Raw genomic sequence first — 26,201 nt, 5'->3', positions numbered from 1 at the left:
AAGTTTGCCCTCTTAATGGACATGAAGGGAGATGACAGCCAGCCAATTACAATCTTTAAAATCATTATGTCAAGTTATACTTGGATATGAATTAATCAGTTTCATTATTAGGTGTCCTGTATGTAAGGGGAGTGGGCAGTTGGGTCAGTGTCCCCACTAGGGTATGAAAGCAGTGACAGCTGGGCCTTAGACATATACTTTTCATTAGAACATTCTTTGTGGCTAGGGTTATTATATAGCCACATAAGCAGTGTCAGTTTATGGTTGATACAAAAGAGATTGCTCTCACCTTCTAATAGACCTCAAGAGATATTCCCTATCCCACCTCCAAACCCTGTCCCTTGAACATAAATCTATTTCAGTGAAGAGTGCCTATTTACCCTCATTTTTTAAAAGAAGATTTTATTTATTTATTTGAGAGAGGGGGAGGAGAGGAGGAGAGAGAGAAGAAGGGAGGGAGAAGTAGACGTCCTACCAAGCAGAGAGCCCAATGTGGGGCTTGATCCCAGGACCCTGAGATCATGACCTGAGCCGAAGGCAGATGCTTGCTTAACTGAGCCACGCAGGTGCCCCTTTATCCTCATTTTTAATGTCTGAATGTAAGGACTGGTTTAGCTGACTCTTACATCCAGACATTAAAAGACATTGTAAGCCTTCTTTTGCAAAAGCAAGAGGAAAAATAATAATTGGGCTTCCTCTCATTGTAGTTGAAATGACGGTACAAAGAAGACTTTAGTTTTTCCCCACAAATGCTAAAAGATTATTTCCTATTGCTTTATTTTCAAGAAAAAAAAATTCAGATATGGTAAATTGTCACTAAAATATGGTTTTGGGCAGGTGATTCTTTGTCCTAATTTGGCCTCCCCATTATCCTGGGGGATAATTTCCCTGGGGAAAAAGTGAATAATACTTCTCTTTACAATTTTTAGAAAAATAATGTTCTTTCATGAGAAATACAGTCTTTTAAAGGAAAGTGATTCTTCTGTTTTAACGCTAAATACAGTGGGAGGATTTCTGTGGAATATAAATATTTGCAAACTCTTTATGTAAGCATGCTTTAACCAAACACCTGGTAAATGTTGCACAGGCTATTAATGACTTGCAAAACCTCCAAGTTAGGAAATACGGCTATGCCATTATGATCAGTCATTTGGCAGATAGTCAAGCCTGACAACAATTGTTTAATACCTTTTTACCCATAAAGACTCTGATTCACTGAAAACATTCAAGATTTCAGCATATTTCCCTCCTACCCCCTGACCCTGCACCAAATTGCTCAATTATCTCCCATAAAGAGTTCTATTATTCTTTCAAATTTGAAGTATAGGTTTCCCCCTGTTATCTGAAAGTAGAAAGTTCCTAAGGAATCTTTCCTAAGCTGAAATGATGTAAAATGAAGAGCAGTACCATTAATTCATACAGAAAAATTTCTGAACACTCTCAGACCCAAAAAAAATCATCTCTTTTATGCTTTCTGATACCTTAGGACACCTCTTCCTAATGGATGCGCAGAATAAATCTAGATAAAGCACAGATGCTCACAGACACAAATCCAAGCTCTGGCGGCTTGTTGCTGAGATGCTGAGTGTAGGTCTCAGGGAAGGAGCCGGGGTGGGGGGTTCTATAATGGTTGTTGCAAAACCAACACTGAATGCTGTTTTCGCTTTTTGCCTTTTTTTTTTGTAAAGCAAAAACCCTCTCCAGATTTGAGTCAGGGAAACCAGGTACGTTAATAGAGGTCTTTCTTAAAAGTGAAGTGGTGTAATGGGAACTTTCGAAAAGCCAGAGAATACCTGCAGTAGGAAATGGTTACAAGCAGTGTTACAAACTGTGTAGTCTGTTGTCTCTGCCTGTGCAAGACCCTTTCAAAATCTATGGTGTTTTCTTTACTTCCTACTCAGCACCTATTATTTGCATGAAACTAGGCTATGCAGTGTCGGGTGTTGGATGGTAAGAAGCAATAGGACACAAGGTACCACTCCTTCAGAGATCTCAAAATATAGGTAGGGAGAAATGAGGTAAGTAGCATCTCAAAGCAACATAGATAATTGTCAAGCAAAGATGGTACAGAAAGTGAATTCTACACGAATTCAGAAGCAACGCTGTTGTGGGATAAAGGGATGTAGATTGAGTCTAGGGTTATAGAATTTAAGCCAGGCTGTTAAGAATATGCAGGATTAGGAGAGGCAGAAAGAGGGCAGAAGGCATTCTGGAAGGAAGGAGAGTAATAAGAAAAAAAGACTAGAATGAATATGCCAAGTGTTTCAGGGACCCTACACAGAAGTGTATGATTAGAAAAAAATGTGTTTTTAATAAAGAAGTGCCTTGAAATGAAAATGCTTATTGTGTCATCTATTGCTACTAAAAGTACCTAACAACAGGCATACACTCCCCAAATGAATGGCATAGAACAATACATTAGCTCACAAGTTTATGGCCTGGTGATTTGGGCTAGATTTGATGAGTGGTCCTTCTGCTCTTGGCTAGGCTCATTCACTTGTCTGTGAGCCAGCTGGCTACTCATTTGTGTAGGACAGACTTGACCAGGATGACAGGAGCAACTGGGACCTCTGCCGCCCTGTCTCTTGCCTGCCAGTGGACTGGCCCAGGCATATCTTCTCATAGCAGTGGTGCAGGTGCAAGAGAAGAGAACTCCAGTCTTCTGCTCATGTCACATTTATTAACATTCCACTGACCAAAGCAAGTCACATGGCGGGGTCCATAGTGTCACTTCGTCGTGGAGTGGATCCCACATACACATAGTGAACTGTTTCAGTTATTTATCGCTGCTTAACAAAGTACTCCAAATATTAGTTGCTTGAAGTATTGGCCACTTATAATGCCTCCTAGAATCTGTGTGTCAGGAGCTCAGGAAGGGCTTAGGTTAGCTCTTTTCATCCTCATGACATTAGTGGTACTCAGCTGGTAGATGGACTGACATGGACAGTCCAAGAACACGTCACTCATGTGACTGATATCTTGGCCAGAAGCCTAGGCTCAGCTGGACTGTCAAGAGTGGCTGAACTCCACTCCACTTGGTGAGGTCTTAGGGTAATCAGAGTCCTTACATGTATGGCTCAGAAGATTTGGCTCAACCTGAACCATTCACCTACATGTGGCCTCTCTAACATGGCTAGCTTAGGGTAGTTGAACTTGTTACATGACAGGTGCTTCCTCTGTAGAAGAATAAGCATTCCAGGTGCCAAGAAAATGATTAATGGCTTTTACTGGTCAGAAGAGACACAGACCCACTCAGATCCAAGAAGAAGGGACATAGTCCCTACCTGTCAATGAGAGGAGAGTTAAAAGATTCAAGTCCATATTTTTTCAAACTACCATAGGGACCATTAGCACAGGTAATATTTCATATGAGAAATTGTTCATATCCCTGCAGAAGGGTTTGAACTTGAGCTTGGACTGTTTATATTCCTTTGTATTCAGTTAGACATAGCGTGACTCTTTCTCTCTTTCAACCTTCATTTCCCCAAATCTTGCTTTCTTGCAGTTCCATTTTTTTTTATCACATGTCCCAATGTAAAACACTTTGGTACATGTATGCCCAATATTTGTAAATACTCTCACATATACACTTTATAAATAAGATTATGTTCATTATAAAATAGAAAATTAAATGGACCTAGTAAAGTCAAATATAAAATATTCTTAAATATCTTGCTAATTATGATTACTTCATATTATATTTCAAGGCAGAAAGATATACTCAAAATGACATTCATAGTTAACAATAGGGAATATAAATACATATATATTCGAATTGGTCTTTCTCAATAATTTGGAGTTCAGGAGCCATTTTCTTGTCTAAATGGTATATTATTTTGGCTTTTACCTCAGAGTGCAGCTGATTAAATGTTTTTCATTGGAGTAAAAAGTGCCAGTTTCACCATTTTATTGGTTTTCCAGAACCATGTTAACTTTTTTGTCTTCTCTTTTAGGTAAGGCAGTTTAGTTAAAATTGTTATAAGCTACAAGTCCATGTAACCAGACACATGTCAATACTACACGTCCCACCACTGATCAGGAACCAGTGAGTGGAAGCAGCACTCCCATCCCTTAAGCCTGTGGAATCCCCTTGCTCTAGGGGATTCTTTGATCTAGGGGATACAATATGACCTTCCAACTAATATTTAATAGAAAAATAAGGTAACCGTCAGTTTATTCTCTGTCGTTAAGAATCTGTTTCTTGGTTTGCCCCCCTCTCTCTTTTCTCCCCCTTTGCTCATTTGTTTCTTAAATTCCAAACTGATGGCTACCAGAGGGGAGGTGGCCAGGAGAATGGGTGAAATAGGTGATGGGTATTAAGGAGTGCACTTGTGATGGCACCAGGTGTTGTATGGAAGTATTGATCACTATATTGTACACCTGAAGCTAGTATTACACTGTATGGTAACTATACTAGAATTTAAATAAAAACTTTAAAAAATTAAAAAAATTTTTTAATAAAATAAAAAATAATTAAAAAAAAATTTTTAATCAGAATATGTCGCCTGATGTTTCCTTCCCACACCCTCAGGAGTCATCCGACACACCCCCTGGAATGCAAACGTGCCACGATGAAAGCAATTGACATAGAGGACCTTTAATAAATATGTTGCACTAATTTTAAAAAATGTTTGACACGAAGTAGGCACTCAGTATTTGTTGAGTGTGGGATGATAGTCTTGTATCTGCAACAAAAAGAAAATTGCAAAAATCTCCCTTGTTCTCAACAACTCACCTCCTCCTTGAGCTAGTCAAAACATTGTAGAAGATGAGAACTTATTTTCCTATGAAATACATTCCCACTGGAGGCCGCTTTGAAAAATTAAGTTTCTGTATCAGTGAAGATTAAGAATTTTTCCTCCCCTTCACACCCTTCCTATTTGTAACTTCATCTTGATGTCTGGGGTTTTACATTTCTTAACAGGCTCATAAATCATTTAATTTCCTTCAACAATTAGCAGAGTTGAGTTAGTATTAATATCCTTTTCTTTACAATGGAAGAACTAAGGCATATTGGGTTGAAATGTCGTGCTGAAGGCCTCACAGAGCATCAGTAACCATGCTGGGATTAAATTTTTAAGTTTCTCATTCAGAAACTTTACCTGGGTTCCTTTGAGCCACTGTGGCTTTTTGATTTTTGCTTGAAATAAAGGAATTCTTGATGATTAAATAAGTGGACTTTAGTTTAGACCAGCAAATAATGGAGCTTTCAAAACTAAAAGCAGTTAGTAAAGCACATTCAATATGAGTGATATTTTGTGGAATGGAGTTGCTAAAAGACAAGCCTATTAAGTTGGAAAAACCAAGATAGCAGACTGTTTTGGTGCTTTCAGAATCGTTTTGAGGAAGGCGGAAGATGAAAATGTATCTACCTCTGTCCCACATTTTTACATATATGTCTACATTCATGTAAACCTCACTCAGCTCATGACATAGAATATTTCTGTCATTCCAGTGGAGTCTCTTGTGCCTCCTCCCAGTTTTCTGACCTCTACCACTATAGATTTATTCAATTTTTAATAAATCTGTTGGCAGATGTTAGAGTATAAAAGTGAAAGTGTTCTGCTACCCTCCCAGGTTTCTATGCAAAGCAAAACTCTTCCCTCTGATGGTGATGTTGGGTAGTTGTTCAAATAGGAGGCTGGGATCCTGGAGAATGTGGAATAGCAGTGGTGCACAGTTGAGAACAGATTCCCAGAACTGTTGGATGGGTCTGAGGGTCCAGGTGAGGATGGAGAACATGACTTAGCGTGTAGTGGCAAGAGGCCACAAACTGGTGCAACGTCTCTCTGGTAATGTGTCAGTTGGGAAGGCAGATGGTTGGTGTGATCTTTGAGTGTAGCCAGTCTTTCGCACCATAGATACAGGGACACTGGATTTGAGGATAGTGTCAAGGGAGTCTGGTATACAATTGATTGTAGCATTGGAGTGAGAGTGAATAGACACGGAAATTGATGGGCATGGGGAAAAGGAAGGTACAAAGAACTTGAGTGTCCATAAGGGTTGGAGGACAAGAATAGCTGGAGTGAGGGAGAAGCTGAGCAAAGAGGAGGTTGGTGATGAAATTTAAACTTTAAGAACTCTTCAAATAATTAAGTGATGACAAAGTGTAGAGTGTGGCTGTGAGGGTGGTGATTGAAGTAGGGTAATACTTGGATAATCGATTCGTTTGTATGATGGAGGGTAGGGTTTGAAGTAAAAACCGAGTTTGGGATCCAGGTGCCATAGTCCTCTAGGGATATGGGTGAACAAGAAGGTGGATAATGACAAGAGAGTTAAAAATGCAATTGGAGGATGGCGCAAACATCAAAGGGAAAAAATCTCTTTTAAAAGAACAGAGTAGTAATTTAGTAGTAATTTAGAAGCAGCAAGAGCAAGCTGTTGCCAGCAATCACCCTGAACCCACCTCACTGCCTCTTTAGTGACATTGGTCAAGGAGGCAAGAAGGAGGATGGTCCTAGTTGATTATTTTAAAAATAATAAAAATTGTAAAATAAAATGGAGACTTTGATCCGTGTGTTGTCCTTTCTAGTATAATTAATGCAGAAATAGAGGACTGACCTCCGTCTTTTACCTTCACATTTTCCCTGCTGAGTTTATCACTTTGTGATTTATTTTAAGAATGCATAGTATTTATTTTAACCTAATTGTCACATAAGAAATGTTGGAACCAGGAATTTCAGGGAAAGCCTTGTGTATTTTTCCTCTGTAAGACTCTTTTCTGGTCAGAGGGAAATACTTAAATCTGGTTCAATCCAGTTTATGTAACTTAGTTAAATCAACATTCCCCAGCCTCCTGAAGGTATTGAACCTTGTATTTATCCAGGGAAATCTTTTTTTTTTATGACTGACCATGGAGAGAAAACCAAAAAGAAGTCAGCAAGATTTTCCTTGTTATCTATGGGCCCATATGATTTCCATCAATTGTTAATATTTATTAACAAGAGGTATTTTCTCCATCCAGACTTCCTTTATAGTCTAGGAACACGATGGCTAAAAAGGAACATAAAATCTGTGAAGTCATCAGTGGCAAGGACCAAAGGGCTTTCAAGCTAGACTTATTTTCCAGATTTTCAAATTCTAGAACAAAGCAGTTTGTCTTTTTTATAGTTTTACTTCCTCCCTTCCTTCCTTTTCTGTTTTTCTGGTGTAACTTACATACAGTAAAGAATACAAATTGTAAATGTACAGCTCAGTAACCTCATGTAAACTTCACTCAGCTCGACGGAGAATATTTCTATCATTACTGTAGTCCCTTTTGCCTCTTGCCAGCTGCCTGTCTTCAGAGTGAACCACAATTCTGATTTACCGCCATAGATGAGATTTCTTTTGTTTTTGTTTTTGTTTTTGTTTTTAGTTCTTTGTGTCTGGCTTTTTTCACTTAATATTTTCTCAATGAGATTTATCCGTGTTGTCAAATGTAGCTGTAGCATGTGGTTGGTTTTTCGTTGATGAATGATATTTCATAGTGTGAATATTTCCTAATTTCTCTATTCCATTGCTAAGAGACATTGGATGATTTCCAGTTTGGAACTGTTTTGAATAAGGCTGCTGTGAACATTCATGTACGTGTCTGGTGGAAACGAATATTCATTTCCATACCCAGGAATGGAATTTCTGGGTCTTCAGTATGTTAAGCTTAATAGATACTATGAAGGTTTTAAGAGTGATTATTCCAATTTACACTTTGACCAGCAGTTCATGATAGTTCATATCGTCCACATCCTTGTCAACACTTGGTATTGTTAGTGCTTTTAACTTTAGCCAGTCTAGGAGAGTTTTAAGAACGGTTCATTCTTGAACTGAAGGCAATTTTAAAGTACGTAGAAGAAAGTTTAGATTCAAGCAGAGGACCATTAATCTTCTAGAGCTCCTTAGAGCACCACAAGTAAGAAATAGCAAAGGATTTGTTGAACTGATATTTCTGTAAATATAATACCCAGATCACTTTTCTCAGCCTCATTCAGGACACTTGGTAAGTATACATACTCCTGGCCTCACCCCTGGTCCACTGAGTCAGATTTCCTTTCCCAGAATTCTCTGTGTATAGCAAACCCCCCTTGTTAACTCTTAGGGACGTTAAGGTTTGCATGTACAACACTACATATATACTCAAACGGCAGAAACCTCAAAAGGCAACTGAGAAACATTGAGTTTAATCTATGTGGACTGCACTTCCAACAATTGAGGTTATCTAAAATCAGGACAGTCTCAGAAAATTTCAGCCACTCTTGGTATCAGATGCTCTAACATACAAATTTTTGGAATTCCAGAAAGAAAAGAAAGAGAGAATGAAGCCAAGGAAGTTTTTAAATTTTTTTTCAGGGGTCTGAGAAGTATCCAAAATTAGTGCAGGCACCAAACCAGACATCCAAGAAGGTCCTAGAACACCAAGTAAGATAAATACCAAAAATCAATCAAGCAAAGCACATCATGCAGAGACCTATCCTTTTGGTAAAGACCGAATGAGATATATTGTCTGTATTCCAAAGTCGTGGAAGCATTTTTGTCATTGATCACCCCATGGCCCTCTGAATTCCATTTATAGGTTCTTCTGTCATTCATCTACCTCACCTGAACTTCCCCTCCCTCGGATTTATTTCTCATGGTGCACTTAGTATTCGTCCATGATACGCCCGTCAGATGCCAGTCTTTAAAGTTGACCCAGTAAGGTCATTTTCTCCCAATGTTCACAACTTATTTTTTAGAAACTATTGTTTGTTGTTTTTAATTTAATAATAGCATCTCTTGCTAGGTCTTTCCTGAGGGTCAGGTACTAACTGTATATGTGTATCATCTCATTGTATCCTCATTCTCGTGGCAACCTTATTAAAAAGATACTATTCTTTTTTTCAATACATGTAGAAAGTGAAGATAAAGGAACTTAAAATATTGTTTAAATTTACCAAGCAAATAAGTAAAACAGCTAGTATTGAAACCCAGGCAGTTGGACTCCAGAAATGCTACTTTCTTTCTCCTCTGTCTTTATTGAGGTATAATTGCAAATAAAAATTATATATATTCGAGGTATATAACTTCATGTTTTGATATATGTATATGAGGGAAGAAAAATCCCTACTTTTAACCATTCTGTAACTGTATCTCAATTTAAAAATACTACCACCACCAGAGAGATTGTATATCATATGTAATATTTATAAAATTAGAGCAGACTCTATTCCCCATTTCCACTGAGAATTATGTCCCAATTTGCTCAACGGGTTAGGGCACATTTTTTCTCTTTCCCTTTGTTTTCATTAGCCCAGTTGCAACAGCAACCTGCTTGAAAGGAACAAACTCTCTTGAGTTCTGAGAGTTGCCTTAAAGGAATTGGCGGGCTGGCATGAAGGTGCAGTGCCCCCACACAGGCAGATGCTGGCCTCAGTGTTTGTGTGCAGAGACGCGACTCCTCAGGAGAGCAGCTGTGTACCCGCTCCCCGGTGTAGGGTGTGTGGGTGGACTCTTGATGCAGATTCCGATAAACTTCAGCGATTTCTCACCAGCAAGTCCTTCATACCTCATTTTCCTACGCTTTCTGGTAGACTTCTCCTTTTAAGTGGCTTATAGCAACTAGTTAATAGTGCCGTATGTTTTTTGATTTAAAGAAGAAAAGACAAAAGATCAACAAGATAGCACCTTACAAAAGATTTGTGTCATCAGAGGTCATATGGTGAAATCTGAAGATGCTTAAAGTTTTGAGGTGATTCTGATCTGATTATCTTGGCAAATCCCAGCATCTGCTCTGTTAATGTTTTCGTTTTATCGGCCAGAGCCTTTACTCCTGTATCACTTCCCTCCCCAACACGCTCAGAAGAGTGTGTGTGACTAGCCTTTGCTCTTTGCTAGAAGAAAAACAGAGCAGATTTCTGAGGGTTAAGGTACATTCCTTAGATGAAAGATTGGGGTTTTGGACACAATAATATCCTTTAGCCTTTGACCCCTCTGGCTTTTCTGGCTGTAAATTCCCTTATAAGCCCCAATCCCTGGACACTTTATCAGCATGGATGTCACAGGACTGGCATCTCAAAGTTTCATCTCCTTGACATTTCAGCATTACTTCTCCATTTGCCTCTCATCTTCATCTTACATATTTCTCTCTGATATTTTGATCTGTGAGGACTTGCCTTTGATTAAGGATTGATTCTTAAATGTTCTGTTTTAGTTTCTCCACTTTATCAAAAGATTGGAGGCACCTTGGGGTGACCTGACATCTCTGGCATATTAAATCTGGATTTCGAAGGCATATACCTCCTTTGATAAATGACCAAATAAGCCTTTTCCCTCTCTAATTTCAGTGATTTTGTAATACTGAATTATTTCTTTTTGTGAGCAGACGATTATCTTCTCCAACTTTTTCCTGTGTTGCCCAGGTTTTCATAATTACATGCAAAGGATTGTTTAGAATCTAATCTTGGAGACGTGTGCCTTTTTTTCTTATGGAAAGACAAGGAAGTGGAGCTTCATAAATCAGAATATTGAGCTTAAAATATAATTTATAAGGAACAAATAAAGGAAATGTAAATCATGCTCAAGAAAGGCTTGCTTTCATCTTAAAAGTTGGAATGAAAAATCATGTGGATACGTTTGTAAGAGATGAAAAGACTTTCCGAAAATAAAATCTCAAGGTTAAATGTGGAAGCATATTTAGTATATATTTCAGCAATCCTAATATCTTTAAAAGTTTTGCTACTGTGTGTGCGTCTGTGATCCCAGCAATGGATCTCCTGACTCATTAAAGGGTGAATTCTCATGGGTTCTGACTTCTGTGTCTTCAAGAGTTTTTAATGTTTGGGTATTATATTTATTTTTTTTTTCAGACTTATTTATTTTAGAGAGGAGGAGGGGGCAAAGGAGAGGGAGAGAATCTCAAGCAGACTCCGTGCTGAGTGTGGAGCCCAGCACGGGGCTCAATCACATGACCCTGAGATCATGACCTGAGCTGAAACCAAGAGTGGGAAGCTTAACTGACTTCACCACCCAGGTGCCCGTTTTGGTGTTTTAAATAAAGCAAGCTGTAATTAATCCAGAAAATATATGGGATCTAGGAAAAAAGCAGTCTGGAAGACTATTGCTTCACTATCAAAATCTGAAAGAAATGTTAATAAATTCAAATTTTCAGATGTGTCCAGTGTCCACTCTGTGATTAAGGGAGAACTTGAGGAACATTCAAGAAACATTTATGTTATTTTTGTTAGAAGCAAGATACAAAAATAGTCTAGGTGGTTTGGATTATACAACCCAAACCAAGAGAAATTTGATGCTTGAGCACAGATTTATGATTTTAGACCTAACAATTCCATAAAGTCATTTCTAAGGATGGTATCATCTAATTCTTCAGTTTAGGCACATTTTGAAGCTATTCTTCACTGTAATAGTGAAGTTGTAACATTTGACATCTTTATGTAGAAGGCTTAATTTAACCAATATAGTTTTCATTGAATTCAAGCTGTTGATGTCATGATAGCAATACAGTTGTCAGTTATAAGGTGTTTTTTCCATCTCACTTCTGTTTTTAGTGGCTGTTCAGTATTCATTGGAGTCAGCCCTTCCTTTGACAGAGGCTGTCTCCTGGCTTGTGAGGGTGTCTGTTCTCACAGCCACAACATGGTGGAGTGTGTGTTGATTTACAGAGTTTTGTAGCTGAAGGCATGTATTCTGCTATGCTCCATTACTCTGCATACAAAGGAAAACATTTCAATTGTAAAAGCAAGCTTACTTCAATTGTTGAGAAGATGTAGGGGCAAAGGACAATGCTGCATTTCCCCGTGGCTTTGTTGTTTGTGACTTTGACTTATTTGTATATCTAGATGTGTCCTGGTTTAAGGAAACCCATCATACAAAACCCAGATTTACACAATGAGGGATCAGTGAGTCTTACTTTATTTCTGTTATCCTTTTATCACATTCACAGATTTTTATAAGAAATTTGCTCAAATTAATGTTCAGTGTGGTACAGTGATTAAAAGTACAGAGTTTGAAAAGATCTGGTGATCCCAGAAGTGACTCAAGGGATGGGGTCTTCGAGCTGGGAAGTCTTTGTCGGGATTCTTAATCTCTCTGGGCTTTAGTTTCCTCATCTGGAAGATGAGAGAACTGTGCTTGCCTGTGAAAATACAGTGAGTTAATTCATGTCCAGCACTTATCACAGTGGTTGGCATATAGCAAGCCCTCAGTAAGATGGATTGTACATAGGTTTTCGTGTATGTGTGAAAATATAGTGCATGTGTAGGCACATGCACCTGTGTATTTTGATTTATGGAGTGCTCGAATACAGTGTATATTATGATTATACAGTGTTACTAGTGTTTTATGGAAAGTGAGGCACACTTACAAAATCAATAGATGGTGTGCACAGAGGATTTTTAGCAGATTTATCTTACTAATTATATATTTCAGAGGCCACTATTAAAATTCATTTTCATTCCCTGCACACACATCTGCTAACAGTGGTGCTAGGTGACCTCGAAGCATGCTGGATGGTACAGTGAAACCACCCGGGCTGTTTGAAAATCACCACAGGCAACATGTAATGTTTATGTCAGAGAATTGATCCGGTACCCCTTTGCTGAATGAAACCCTGTTAGAGTTTCAGTTCCCCAGAAGGCAGGCTCAGAGATCTATATGTTGGAAGTGTGTTGGGTGGCATCCTCAGGTTCAAAACCTATGGAGGAAGTAAAAGAAGCAGGACTGGGCAGGGGGAGAAGTCAGATTGTGATTCGGTCATGATAAGACCACGGTCAACCCCAACCCTGAAGGTGGGATTGACCTTTGGGGTTGTCCCAAGCTAGGGCTGAGTTACCTTGGGGCGTGGATCTCTATACCTTCTCCCTCCACCCCCTGTCCCCCAGGCATTGGATGCAGGCTGCTCTCAGGAAGAGGGGCGTGACCTCGGGCAAAGTGGTTCTTTTCAGCCCAGGTTGAAAGAAGGGTCAACAGCTGAGAAGACACACCAGGCAACACTGCCTTGCAGCAGCTGGGAAGTTCCTTAGTTCTTAAGGGAGATCTGAGTGAGTGGCACAGCACAAGGTCAGTACCAATCGGTAGAACAGCATTGATTTGGCCTGAGTTATCTGGTCTCTATTCTTCTCTGGTCTCTCTCCTTCAGTGTATTCTTTCTCTCCCACCCTTCCATCAACCATTTATTGATGGCCTACTATGCAATTCTAATGAGAGCGAGAAATTTTTAATTCCCTTCTTTTTCAAAAGCTATGTTTATATGCAGAGAAAGGCCAGGCTACAAAATGGGAAGAGAAGATGAGTTTTAGAATTGAAAAATAATAATTCAAAATTCTGTCCCTTGATTTCCTTGTGATCACAGTTATTCAAATTGTCAAGCGCCATTTTCCTCCTTTTAAAAATGGGGATAATAATTAAACCTGTCCAGAAGGCTGTCCCAAAGAGTAAACTGAAGAATGAGGAATTGTTCATTAACATCCAGCCCATCATAATTGTGCAATAAACTGTTGATAATGGTGTTTTTATTACTGATGATGGTGTCAAAGGTTTATGGATCCATTTCCATGTGACTCCTTTACCTTTGTCTTTTGGGTCGAACAAAAGCTATCTAACCTGGGAGAAAAGTTATTGAGTGGCCTGAAGTATTAGACTCTTCACTTTTCACACAGTGTGTACAGCCAGGGTTAGTATGTATCAAAGACCTTAGATCCTATGGTGTGTTCTAATGAATGCACTTTGTCGGTCTTCTGAGCATTCAGCACAAATGGCCCCTTCTCTTTCTTGAACTACCCTCTCCCTGACATCTCATGCTCCCACATCTCTTCCCATGCCTCCAGCCACTCCTTAGGAGCATCCCCACTGGCTTATCTCACTGATTTACCCACTTAATGCTAGAGTTCCTCAAAAGATGAGTGTTCGGGTCACTCCCCCGTTCATGCTTCCTTTCTCTTTGACTGTGGATTTGCATGTCAACTCTATGATGGCAGCTCCAAGCTCAACTCCAGACCTGAGTATTGTTTGGAGCTCCACTGTGTACATCTACATGCCAACTTCACATTTCTACTGAATATCTCATAGTTCAGATTTATTGCGTGTCCTCACCAGAGGCATTGATCTTTTCCCTTGAATTTGCTCACTCAGTATTCCCCATGTCAGCAACTGCACTTTCTTTTATTTTATTACCCAAACCAGAAATACTGGGATCATCCTTAACAGTCCCTTCTCTGCTGCCTCACATACCTAATCTACCACCAAATCCTTTTGATTCTACATGCAAAATGCACATCTTTCCATCACTGCCTTTCTAGTAGAAGTAACCACCATCTGTGGGTTCAACAAAAGCTCCAGTCTCCTGACCAGTTTCTCTACTTCCAGGTGTCACTTAGATCTTTAACTGAGACCATTTTTATAGGCAGACAGGGAGAGTTTTATTTTTTTTATCATGATTTTTTTTATCATGTTAGTCACCATACAGTACATCCCTGGTTTTTGATGTAAAGTTCGATGATTCATTAGTTGTTATACGCAACTAATGAATCCCAGGGAGAGTTTTAAAATATAAATTGCATCATGTCACTGCCCTGCTTGAAACTCTGTGCTGACTTCCTATCACACTTGCAGTAAATAATGAGGTCCCTGATTTGCCTCCAAGACCGTGAATGATCTTGCTCTTGTCTGCCGCTCTGTCTTCATCTCGAGCTGCTGGCCTCCACCCTTCCCACAAGCCCACCTCATTGGCCTTCTTGCCTTCTCTGAAAGTAATGCTCTCCACAGAACATTGCGTAGTTTTTCCTCTACCACAGAGTGCTTTCACTCTTCTACTCTTGTCTTTCTCATCCTTCATCTCTTAGCCAGAAGATTCCTTCACATTTGCTTTCCCCATATCTCAGTCTCACTTGGGTTTCCACTGTCTGTCTCATGAAGAACATGTTGGGGCTTTTCCTTTACTGAAAGTTTTTATTTGGGTGTTAGCTTTTTTTAATGTGTCCTTCCTCACTAAACTGCAGTTCTATGAGCACAGCAACCACATGGGCTGGATTTGAGGCTTATACCCAGCATGTAGCCTCATGGCTGACATTAGAAAATCACTAATTGTTTATTAAATGAACACTGAATATTTCTAAATAGAGGCAGCATGAATTTGAATCAGGTGCCTTGGTTCTGGTTTTGCTCTGCTGATTACTAGCCATGTGACCTTGAGCAACTCCCCTTTTCTGGGCCTGTTTTCTTTAAAATGGGGATGATGCCATTGCTCTCCCTCTCTCACAGGAGAAATCCATTCATTCATTTAGCAACACTTTAATGAACATCACCAACTTCCGAGTGCTGGAGTTACTCAGTTAAATGAAAGCCATATTCTCTTCATTAAAGAGCCCAGAGTTTAGAAGGGAAGACAAGTGTGTGAACAAATTCATGATTATATTATAATATAGTAAGTGTAATGACAGAAGCCCACCTGAGGCACATCTTTATGTAATTTATATGTTTAATTTGAAAGAAATGTGTTGAGTTAGATACTGTGCCAGGCACTTTCAAATGTACTACCTAATTTAACTTTCACATAGAAAACTCCAAGTGACCAAAATCATCATTCCCATTTTACAGATGAGGAAATTGTGACTAAGTGGCAGTAAGCTGTCCAAGTGCATAACACCCACAGTATGGAGGCACCAGGCTTCAAACCCAAGCGTTCTTACTACAAGTTCAGGTCCCTTCCCCAAGAAATTAACATGATTAAAATATAAGTTATTATTTACTTTATTTAACAATGAACTAAAGATTTTATAACCAAATCCAAGTCAGAAGGAAAAAAATCATCCCAAAGAATCTCACTTTTTCCTTCAACTTCCTCTGTTTCTCCAGCTTATTCGGGGTCTCTTTGATTATCATTTATAACTTATTGTAAAGAGTTCATTATTGATTATGGCATGTTTTTATTTGTACCCACAGTGAACAAACTGTTACTTACAACGATAATTTGAAACCTTTTGAGGTTGGAGAACCCTCATATGTAGCCATTTGGTTCCAGAACACTGGCTGTAGCACGCTTGTTGGAGAAAACCCAAGTTGACCTTCTTTTGCTTTCTTTCCAAGTGATTCTTGAAATGTCTCATTGCAACTTAGAGTTCTTTAGAAAAAAATTCAATCTGAAATTACTTTAAATATCTGAGACACATCCTATAAAGTAGAATTATAAAAAGGGAAACTGAGGGCAGCTAAGTGATCTGAGCCATTAAGTAGAGGTTGAGAGTAACAGTGAGTACAGAGCGTGCTACTTAAGCATTGGTGTTCGCCATTAGCATGGGGGTTTTCATACATTTCATCTGTGGGAACAAAGGAGCCACACTGCTGATCATTGGCTCACCTGTGGCTAGTCCTCAGTCTAGGTCATCATCCATTGCTAACTTCTATTGAAAGCTTCTTGTATGTCAGGTACTGTGCTAAGTGCTTTCATGTATCATCTCATTTATTCCTTAGACATATTTCTATGATAGAGGTACTCTTATCATAATCACTGATAAGATGGAAAAATGAACACTTAAATCAGGTTAAGTAATTTGCTTAAGGTAGCATGTCATGTAAGTGGTAGAGATGTGATTTAGACCCAAGCATCTGACTCCATGGGTTATGCCCTTAGGCATCATAAAGCCATTTGTCTATGCTGCCGGGTCCATCCAGTGCCCCTTCCCCTTGTGCTGGCACTGTACAGGAGTGATCAAATTCATCATGGCATGAGTTCCCTCCCTTCTCTCATTCTGTTCTTCCTCTCTTCTTCCTGCTCTAGCATTATAATCTCCGAGATGAAAGAATAAGAGAAGAAAGCTGTTATCCATTTTGTCTCAAGCCCTACAGTCCTTAGCACCATCACCAGCCTGGACTTTAGATGGCTCTTGCAAGCCTGTAGGTCTTTTTGCAAAGTCAAGATATTGATGTTACAGACATGGTAAAGCCAGTTAGTTCAAACGTATGTGACAATGCAACATGGGGCTGTTATCCTTACAGTCTGCCGCATTCTCTAACTTGGGTTTCCTTTGACAAACTTTATTGTGACATTGTCCAAATATTATTTCAGTAGTTTATTAAGCAGTTTCCTGGATGTTGGCAATATATAAATGAAAGGATACACCTTTGCTTTAAGGACCTTTAAGTAAGGGACCTTTGCGGTAGCACGCACCACCTTACATCTTACCTGTTCCACAGGTAAGGTTGCAAAGGGAATCAGGGGGAACTTGCTGAGAAAGACAGACCTGAGCCAGTCCTTGAAGCCCATCAGAAAAGAAGGGAGGGAAGGCATTAGAAGGGGAAGCATGTATGGAGACATGGATAAACAAGACACTGAGAATCTGTTCATGTTGCTTATCTTAATATAACATAACTTTTAGTGATGTAACCTGTTGACTTCAAATTTTGGACTTCAAGCTTGATGAGCTTATTTTTACTCCCTTTTGGAATATGAAAGAGAACATTATGTAGATGTGTATTTTAATTGTTTCTTCAGTGTTGAAGCAATCCCAGTGTCAATGTTTATGGTCTTGGTTCCCTCAAATTTTGGTTACTTATCAAACAGGGAAACTTCAGTCAACTTTTATTACTAATGAGGCCCCTTAAGTCAAACCTCATTTGAAGTGCTAGGGCTATGGGTTTGAGACAGTTAAGGATCAAATGCGTGGAAATTTTTACTTGTAGAACTGAGTTGAAATCCCTGTTCTGCTATTTGGGTGCTTTGGTGCTTTACCTCCATGAGGTTTAGTTCCCTCATCTTTAAAATAGAGTTAAGAATGCTTTCCAGGGTGCTTTGTGGATTAACTGGGACGATGATTAGGAAAAGATCTGACACACAGTAGGTGCTCTTCCCAAAAGTAAGTTTTGGGTTTATTTGCCTCCTCAACCACCTGAGTCCCAGGAACCTTCAGTGCTGAGGATTAGTCTGTCTCTTGGACATTAGCATTTTGAGACTCCGTTGGACGCAAACACCCAGATAAATGATTGTCAACCAGGGGGATTTTGCCCTCCAGCAGACATTTGGCAGAACTCGAGAGACATTTTTGATTGGCACAGCTGGGATCAGGTGCTACTGGCATCTGGCAAGTAGAAGCCAGAGACTCTGCAAAACATCCTACAGTGCACAGGACACCCCCACCCCCGCAACAAAGAATGATCCGGGCTCGAATGACAATACTGCCAAAATAGTCTAAGGCATGTCATAAGTAGAATTTCCTTTTCCTTGTTACCCCTCGTTCCTGGTAAAGGATCCTCGCTCTCACCATCAGGGTCCCATTCTTTCAGGGAGCCCGTCAGTTTTGGAGCGAGCTACACCACTCCCCATAGGATCTTGAGTGGTCTCCTTACTTTTCTTTCTATAAGTGGCAACGTTATTTTCTATTTGCTTACTTTTCTATTTGCTTACATCAGGACAACATGGCAGAGAGGGTGTCACATCATCCCCAATTTACCAGTAAGGAAACTGAAGCCTAAAAATGTGAATCATTGGGGCGCCTGGGTGGCACAGCGGTTAAGCATCTGCCTTTGGCTCAGGGCGTGATCCCAGGGTTGTGGGATCGAGCCCCACATCAGGCTCCTCTGCTATGAGCCTGCTTCTTCCTCTCCCACTCCCCCTGCTTGTGTTCCCTCTCTCGCTGGCTGTCTCTATCTCCGTCAAAAAAATAAATAAAATCTTTAAAAAAAAATGTGAATCATCACAGAGCAATAACCAGGTAGCTAATAACTGGTTAATCCAACCGTGACTTTCAAGATCTTATGGTCCTCATGGTCATTGCTACAGGTTTCATCACATAATTGCTTTAAGGCTCTTTAATGTTTGCTGAGCTTACATCGCAGGTAATTTTTCATCTCCCTGAAGGCAGGAGTATTGTTTCCATGTCTTCTGTTGAATGTATCTGGACCGGAGAGAGTACTCACTTGTTAATATGTCTACTAAAAAAAAATCCCTGATGCTAGTAAAGTTAAGCATTTAAAAGTTTAAGAAAAAACAAATCCCTAAGCATCAGGAAGAGAGAGTCAAAGTAGCTTTACAACTTTTTTTTAAACATTACTTTGGCTATGAGTCACTGGTTCAAATTAATTCACACAGAGAAGCCAGCATGCCTAGTGCCTGTTTTCAGCATATGAACACTACATGTTTGGCTGTTATGGCCATCAGCAGAATATCAAGGGCTGGGAGGACACTTGTCGATAGACATCTCACATGCTTCCTGGCAATTAATTTTAAAAGATGCCTAGGGGCGCCTGGGTGGCACAGCGGTTGAGCATCTGCCTTCGGCTCAGGGCATGATCCCAGCGTTATGGGATCGAGCCCCACATCAGGCTCCTCCACTATGAGCCTGCTTCTTCCTCTCCCACTCCTCCTACTTGTGTTCCCTCTCTCGCTGGCTGTCACTATCTCTGTCAAATAAATAAATAAAATCTTTAAAAAAATAAATAAATAAAATAAAAATAAAAGATGCCTAATGCACGGTGGGTTGCTCACCTAGTGACACTCAATTAACGGAGAATCCCAAAACAATGCGTACAAATGCTAATAAATAAAAGCAAACATACCAAGAGGTTGGGTCTACCTATCAAAAACAGAAAAGACCTTGAAGGTTATTTATGATATCATAAATCTTCAGCTCTAGTCTCTGTATGTTGGTACTAGACTTCTTTACTTGAAAAATCTGCTCTGAGGTACAAGGGAAGTAATTACCAAGTCTTCCCATGGACTAAAACAGAATCCCCAAACAAAATGTTTTAGGGGTTTCTTAAATTAATTTTTGGAGGGAATTTGGTAACTCTATGTACTACCAACAACATAAAAGGATTTAACCTTTAATTTACTGTTTGAAGATCTGTATTCCTTCTTGGAGGGCTAAAGAATAGTGCAAGGCTACTTTTTCACTCTGTTGGAAAAACGTTATAATTTCTTTCTAAATTTATATTTCAGATGGGAAATGACGTTATTCCAGTTTCTTCCTACTAACATCATAAGCACCTGAACATACTCAACCAAAAAACTAGATTGTCAGGAGGGGTTTGGGAGGATGGGGTAACTGGGTGATGGGCATGAAGGAGGGCATGTGATGCAATGAGCACTGGGTATTACAACTGATGAATCACTGACCTCTACCTATAGAACTAATAATACACTATATGTTAATTAATTGAATTTAAATAAGGTTAAATTAAATTTAAAAAAAAAAAAACTAGGCTGTCTAAAATAGTCTTTTTACCCCAGACTGGTTAAAAACATAACAACAACAAACAAAACAACCAATGGTTCCAGTTCCCATCAGTATGATAAATTGCTTACCGTAACTACAGTGCAAATAAATGTCCATGAATCCTTCTCTTAGCCTTCAATTGATGGCTAATCATTCTTAACGTAACCAAGTGAGTGACCAGGCTTGGCAGTGGGCTATGCTCTCAGGTGAGGGGAGAAGAGATTTATTGGTCTTGGAAGGTTTTGCACCCATTCTTGCCAGCAAATGAGGTAATAGGTTGGCTGACCTCAGAGTCCTTGTTAGCTCTGGTATTGGTAGTTCGCAGTCACCTTTAGGAAATCTAGCACTGGGGTAAGGGTTATTTAAGAAGATAGATTTGCAAGGCACATCCAAGTTATAAAAAACAGAGGGCCAGTTCACTAGTCTTCAGCTCCCCTTGGCCTGGGTTAGCTGTTAATTTGGAATAGTCTGTAGAGAATGAAATCCCCAAACTTGGAGTCTGTTCCTAAAGTCTGATGAAACGCTGAAGGTGAGGTTCCTGAATCACTTTCCATTGCAAGTGGGAGGGACGTGGGGGAGGGAAGGTTAAAAGTCAGATGTTGCAAGTGGCAACTTGTGAGCCAAATAGGACCCATATGCAATAATTGCTTGCCTCTCATAGTATGGGGGAAAAATGGGCAAATTTTAAATTGGGAGGCTTCATAAAACTTCTGGATTTTCAGTTGTTCTTAACTTAAAAATAGTAGAAGTAGCAACACTCAGCCTATATTCTAGCATAGCAAAAATGGGTTGGAATTGCTCATTTTAGAAAAATTTAAAAACCAAACTGTCCAATCCACTGTGGTCCACCTACTCCCTGTTGTCCCTTAGAGTGTTCTCTTCACACACTTGACAACATTTGAACTTGTGACCTCCGGTTGTAAACTGGGTAGGGATTTGCCCCAGGTGCATCAAATAGAAATATGCAGTCAGATTTAAGGTATATTCCAAACCATTCGTAAGGAATAAAAATTAAAATACCAAAATTTGCCAATGATTAACTTTTTGAAAGCCAAATATTATAGGATAGGTTCATATCATTCTTACCTACACCATGATGGGATTTCTTGAAAATGGGAATAAGAGAGATGGTGCAGTGCCTCAACTAAGCATCACACATGAGCTTGGACCTGTAAGTCAAGATTCCCTTGGATGCAAATGGCGTAAATGAGCTCAGCTTGCTAACCTGCCCTGCCCCAATATTGTGTTACATAAATGAGAAACCCAGGGGTATCTGACTTCAGGCAAGGCTGTATTCAGGAAATCCCATATTGTCATCTTCCTTTCTCACTCCCCTTTTTTCTTTTTCTCTCAGCTCTGCTCCCTCTGTTGGATTAATTCTCTAGCAACTTCTCTCCATATGTTGGCAAAGATAGCGACTAACAGCAAGTCTAGGCTCATATTGTCCCTTGGGACATGATCTAAGAAAGAAAAAGAACTTCTCTCTTAGAAACCATGGCAATTCTAGCAAATTTTAGCAATTCTAATGAATTCTAGTAAACACCCATCATTAATTTAGCCAATATTTATTTTTTTTTTCATTTATCCATTTGAGAGAGCACGCACGCATGAATCAGGGAGAGGACAGAGGGAAAGAATCTTCAAGCAGACTCCCCACTGAGTGCGGAGCCCAATGAGGGACTTGATGGAAGACTCAAACTCATGACCCATGAGATCATAAGCTGAGCCAAAACCAAGAGTCAAACGCTTAACTGACTGAGCCACCCAGGCACCCCTAACCAAAATATATTTAGTGCCTACTTTGAGTTACATTCTAGCTCGGTGCTTGGAAACATCCATGAAACCCTGCGGTTGTGGATCTTACAGGATGGGAGGAGGTGGAAGGGAATCAGAAAATGAAAAATAAACATAATCAAGAACATCATATAGTACTTTAGAAGTAAAAGGTACCATGGGAATTTCTTTTTTATTATTATTATTATTATTAAAAGGCCCACCAGGTGAGGAGGACTAGCTCCCAAAAGTCAAGAGAGATTCTTTTACCAGAAATGGGCAGGGGTACAATGTAGGCAAAAATGAGGTATTCGTAAATTAGTCCTGTAAATGGGAGTGTTTTGAACTGTGCACATCATCCCTTAGTGTTTCCTACGTGCTAATTTGGGATGGACAGAGAAAGAGTAAGGCTGGCTCCTTTATAGGGTCGAACATCATGAAATGGCATGACCCTGCGTGATGTGCTTCCTGCCTCCTGCTTCACAAGCAACACTGTCAAGTTTCTTGGAGTTCCCTAAATACACCTTTTGGTTCTCAGATCCCTGTCTTAGCTTATGCTGTTCCCTGTGCCTTGAATGCCCTTCTCCCTCGTCCTCAAACCATCTTGGCTTTTTTTGTTGTTGCTGTTCAAGGACCCCAGCTAAGTTAGGTGCCCCTCCTGTGAGCTCTTAACCTATGCTTGTCTCTCTGGCAGGGAAATCATCTTATATTTCTCTTCTTAGCCCCTAGTGGTCTATTCAGTTGCTGGTACAGACATAGAGATCGGTATGACAGAGAGGATGAATCTGTTTAACAGCTGCTGTCAAAGACCATTCAGTCTGCTGTGATACTCTACCGAGTGAAGACCAAAGAATGAAGGCCATCACGGATCGTGTATCATGAAGTTATCCCAGTGTTTGCACTGCTTGCCTTTAAGTTGTCAAAGATGATGACCTTTTTCTGACCCTCAGCCTCTCACCTGCCCTGTTGGTGCTCCCTACATGGGAATCAGGAGAAACGGGCTTGGGGTCACATAAAGTCTATTAGAAGAATTCTTGGGTGGCAGTTTAGGGGGTGGTTAAGAGCATGGTCTTTATGTATATTGGCGTCCCAGATCTGAAGCTTAGTGGATGTGTGACCTTCAGCTGGGTATAGTCGCTCTCGTCAGGTATAGATAGTGGTATCTTCAGAGAGTAAGGTTATCCGTGTCAAACTCTCCAGTGCTTAACTCAGTGACTGTTCGATAAATGTTTGTTGTCATGATCATTGCTATGAGGAGGAGGAAGCATTCTCAGCCAGCCAAAGAACTATAAGACCCGTATTGCATGATCTTAGTGGTTCCAGTTTGCAAAGGGTATGTGCATGTTTTATGTCATTTGACCTCAGTCACCCTACGAAATAGTGTCTTTTTCATCCCCATTGCAGAAATGAGAAAGCTAAGTCTCACGTATGCTTTCCTGAGCATTTATCTAAAACTTTTAGCTTTTGCCATTCTACCTCTCTCCCTATTTCTTTGCTCCAGATATTCCAACTTTGGAATGATGAGGAGATGGAGATACAGGGTCCGGCTGTGGGACACTGGCTGTGTGTCCAGCACTCATCACTGTGTTGCTCTTAACCAGCCAAGAGTAGGGTAAAGCCAGGAATATCTACCTGGTGCATGACACAGGCCTTTTCCTAAGAGCAGATTTGGAGCTAGCCCAGGGTACAAATGGCCTTTTTCTTGGGAGAACTGTAAGTGACCTCTGTTTATAGCAAAAAAAGAGTCCCTGTGGCCCAGCCTCTTCTCTGGGAAGAATGGCAGTCCCCAACCACTTAGAGTGGCACAAAGACTTCCCAGTAGGGTAGGGCCTGAAGCCACATCTTTGGCACCCCTGCCCGAAATTTCCCCTTGTGCCTTATGGCATACGGTCACCCATCTTGAGAAGCTGTGACAGGGCTTCTGAGCAGAAGGTAGGGAACACCTGAACTAGAGACCAAAGCCTGGATTAGGCCTGAAGCTCAGAAACACATATCTAGGCCTAAGTCCTCCCCTCTTTTCCTGTGTGGCTTTAGTCAGCTCCCCCTCCCTGAGCCTCACTTGAAATCTCGAAGATTCCTTCCAGCTTGGAGTAGACTGCATGACGGCCACCCAGAGACAGGAAGTGGTAAATGCTTACCTTATAAGGAAGAAGGATCTTCAAAGATGTGGTCTTCACAGACAGACATTATCCAGGATTATTTCAGCGGGCCCTAAGTCACATCACAAGCGTGCTTCCAAGAGAGAAGCTGAGTGAGAGTACACACACAGAAGAGAAGAGGAGGTGAAACAAAGATACACAGAGTAGAGTGACGTGGCCGCCAGCAAGAGAATGCAGGCAGCCAGCAGAAGCAGCAAGTTGCAAGAACAGATTCTCCCCTTTAGCTTCCAGGGGGAGTGTGGCCCTGCCGACACCTTGATTTCAGCCCAGGGAAGCTTCTGGCTTCCAGAAGTATGTGGAATACATTTCTGTTGTTTTAAGTCCCCATGTTTGCAGTTTGTTACCGCAACTGTAGGAAACGAATACGCTGCCCTCTGTGTCCATGGGCCTTCGTCCCTTCTTGCTGCCCATCTGCCCACTGAGCCTGGCAGTCTCACTTGGTGCCTGTTCAAAAGAAGAACGAGACACTTATCCTTCTTTAAACCTGCAGGAAGGCAAAGTACTCATTTAGCGTCAAGTTCCCTGTTCCTTTCAACTTGGCATCTGCGGTCGCCACCAACACAATACAGCCTCCACCCTCGGCTATTTTCAGTTTCTCCTCATCCCGGGAGTCGGTTTCCAGCCAAGTCTCTTGCATCAGGAAAGATAGTCAGTTAATGACCTTGAGATCATCAGTATGTGAGTAAAGAAGAGAACATTCATTTAGTAGCACTAAGTGTATTCATTCAATAAATATTTGAGCATTATGTGCAAGCGTAGGGACAGTGACAGTAGGGAAGCTGACAGGACAGATCCTGATTCTTACGGAGCTAGCATTGTGGAGGACCACACTTGATAAAGCTTTTATGTCTACACTCAAGCTTAAATTGCAGCAAAGTACTAATTTTCCAGGCCCATTAGCAGAGCATCAGACCCATGTTTCTGCTGGGTGAACTTCCTCATTGCCTGTTCCCTGGCTTGAGCTTCTGCAGAGGGTCCTGGGAAAGCATTTTTAGCCCTGAGGACATTGTTGGGGGAGAAGCAGTATGGAGCTTGGGTCATAATTGGTCCCTTGTATTTCTCCAAACTCCACCAGCATGTGCCCCCGTGCTCCCTTTACCCCAGTCAGCTCAGAACTTTGGGATTTGAGAAGAATGTTGGAGAACTAAAAGCACTATGGGGAAGAAAAAAATATTTGAATCTTCCTTCGTTTAGTTCTGTTCTTTCCATTACTTCTCTGTATCCCAAGTGACCTCAAGAGAAAAAATAGCACTCACACTGCCAGGATTTGAGGTGCAGTCTCTCAAACACATGCTCACGTGGCATGGGGCCTCAGCTTCCTGCACTGAAATGGTCCCCCAACCCTTGGTGGCTCCGGTGGAAACCCCATCATCTCTGGGGTCTGCCTTTTTCTCACCCCCCCCCACTTCGAGGTATTGCAGTTCAGAATTCAGCTGCTGCTTACTTTTTCCCCTTCATCTGCGTCTGAGGCACCAGCCCCTCATGCTTTGACTACCATGCCATGTGCTGACTCTTCCCACTGCTCCTTACCTTCCCACCTCCACACCCCCAGACCATTCGCATAGGGACCAGAGGGATTCTTTTAATACATAAGACCACACCCACGTCATCCCTTGCTTAAAATTTCCCATGTTCAGAATAAAATCCAAAGTCCTCACCAAGGCCTAGCAGGCCCTGCGTGGTCTGGCACCTGCCTTCTTTCAGACCTCATTTCCTATCATTCTCTTGTCTCCTCACCCTGTGACACAAGCCTTCCTGCCATTCCCCTCATTGCTTTGACACTTCTGAATGTTCCAGGGTCACCTGTGGAGGGAGGCCTTGCCTCACCACCCAAACTACAACATGCCATCCTTCTGGTAGGGGTCCCTGTCGGCCTCTGCATATCAGTTCTTTTGTAAATTACCCATCTCTGGCACTAAATGGTAAGCTCCATGAAGACTGAAAATACTATTCCTCTCCACAGCCTCAGTACCCAGAATAGTGTCAGGCATACAGTGGTGCTCAATACATGATTCATAAAGGAAAGAGGTCAAAGGTCAGCATATGATCAATGTGGAGGTCTTTAAGCTTCTTCCAACCCCAAGAATCTATGCGT

General features: G+C 40.7%; 1 protein-coding gene across 2 annotated transcripts in view; it reads left to right on the top strand.

Annotated features, from left to right (window-relative positions):
* SAMD12 (sterile alpha motif domain containing 12) overlaps positions 1-26,201 on the top strand; it is a 376,744-nt gene that overhangs the window by 181,127 nt on the left and 169,416 nt on the right. The gene's annotated exons all lie outside the window — the stretch shown is intronic.

The sequence above is a fragment of the Ailuropoda melanoleuca genome, chromosome 9, assembly GCF_002007445.2.
Source record: "Ailuropoda melanoleuca isolate Jingjing chromosome 9, ASM200744v2, whole genome shotgun sequence".
Taxonomy (NCBI): Eukaryota; Metazoa; Chordata; class Mammalia; order Carnivora; family Ursidae; genus Ailuropoda; species Ailuropoda melanoleuca.
This window is presented reverse-complemented; position numbering and strand designations above follow the sequence as displayed.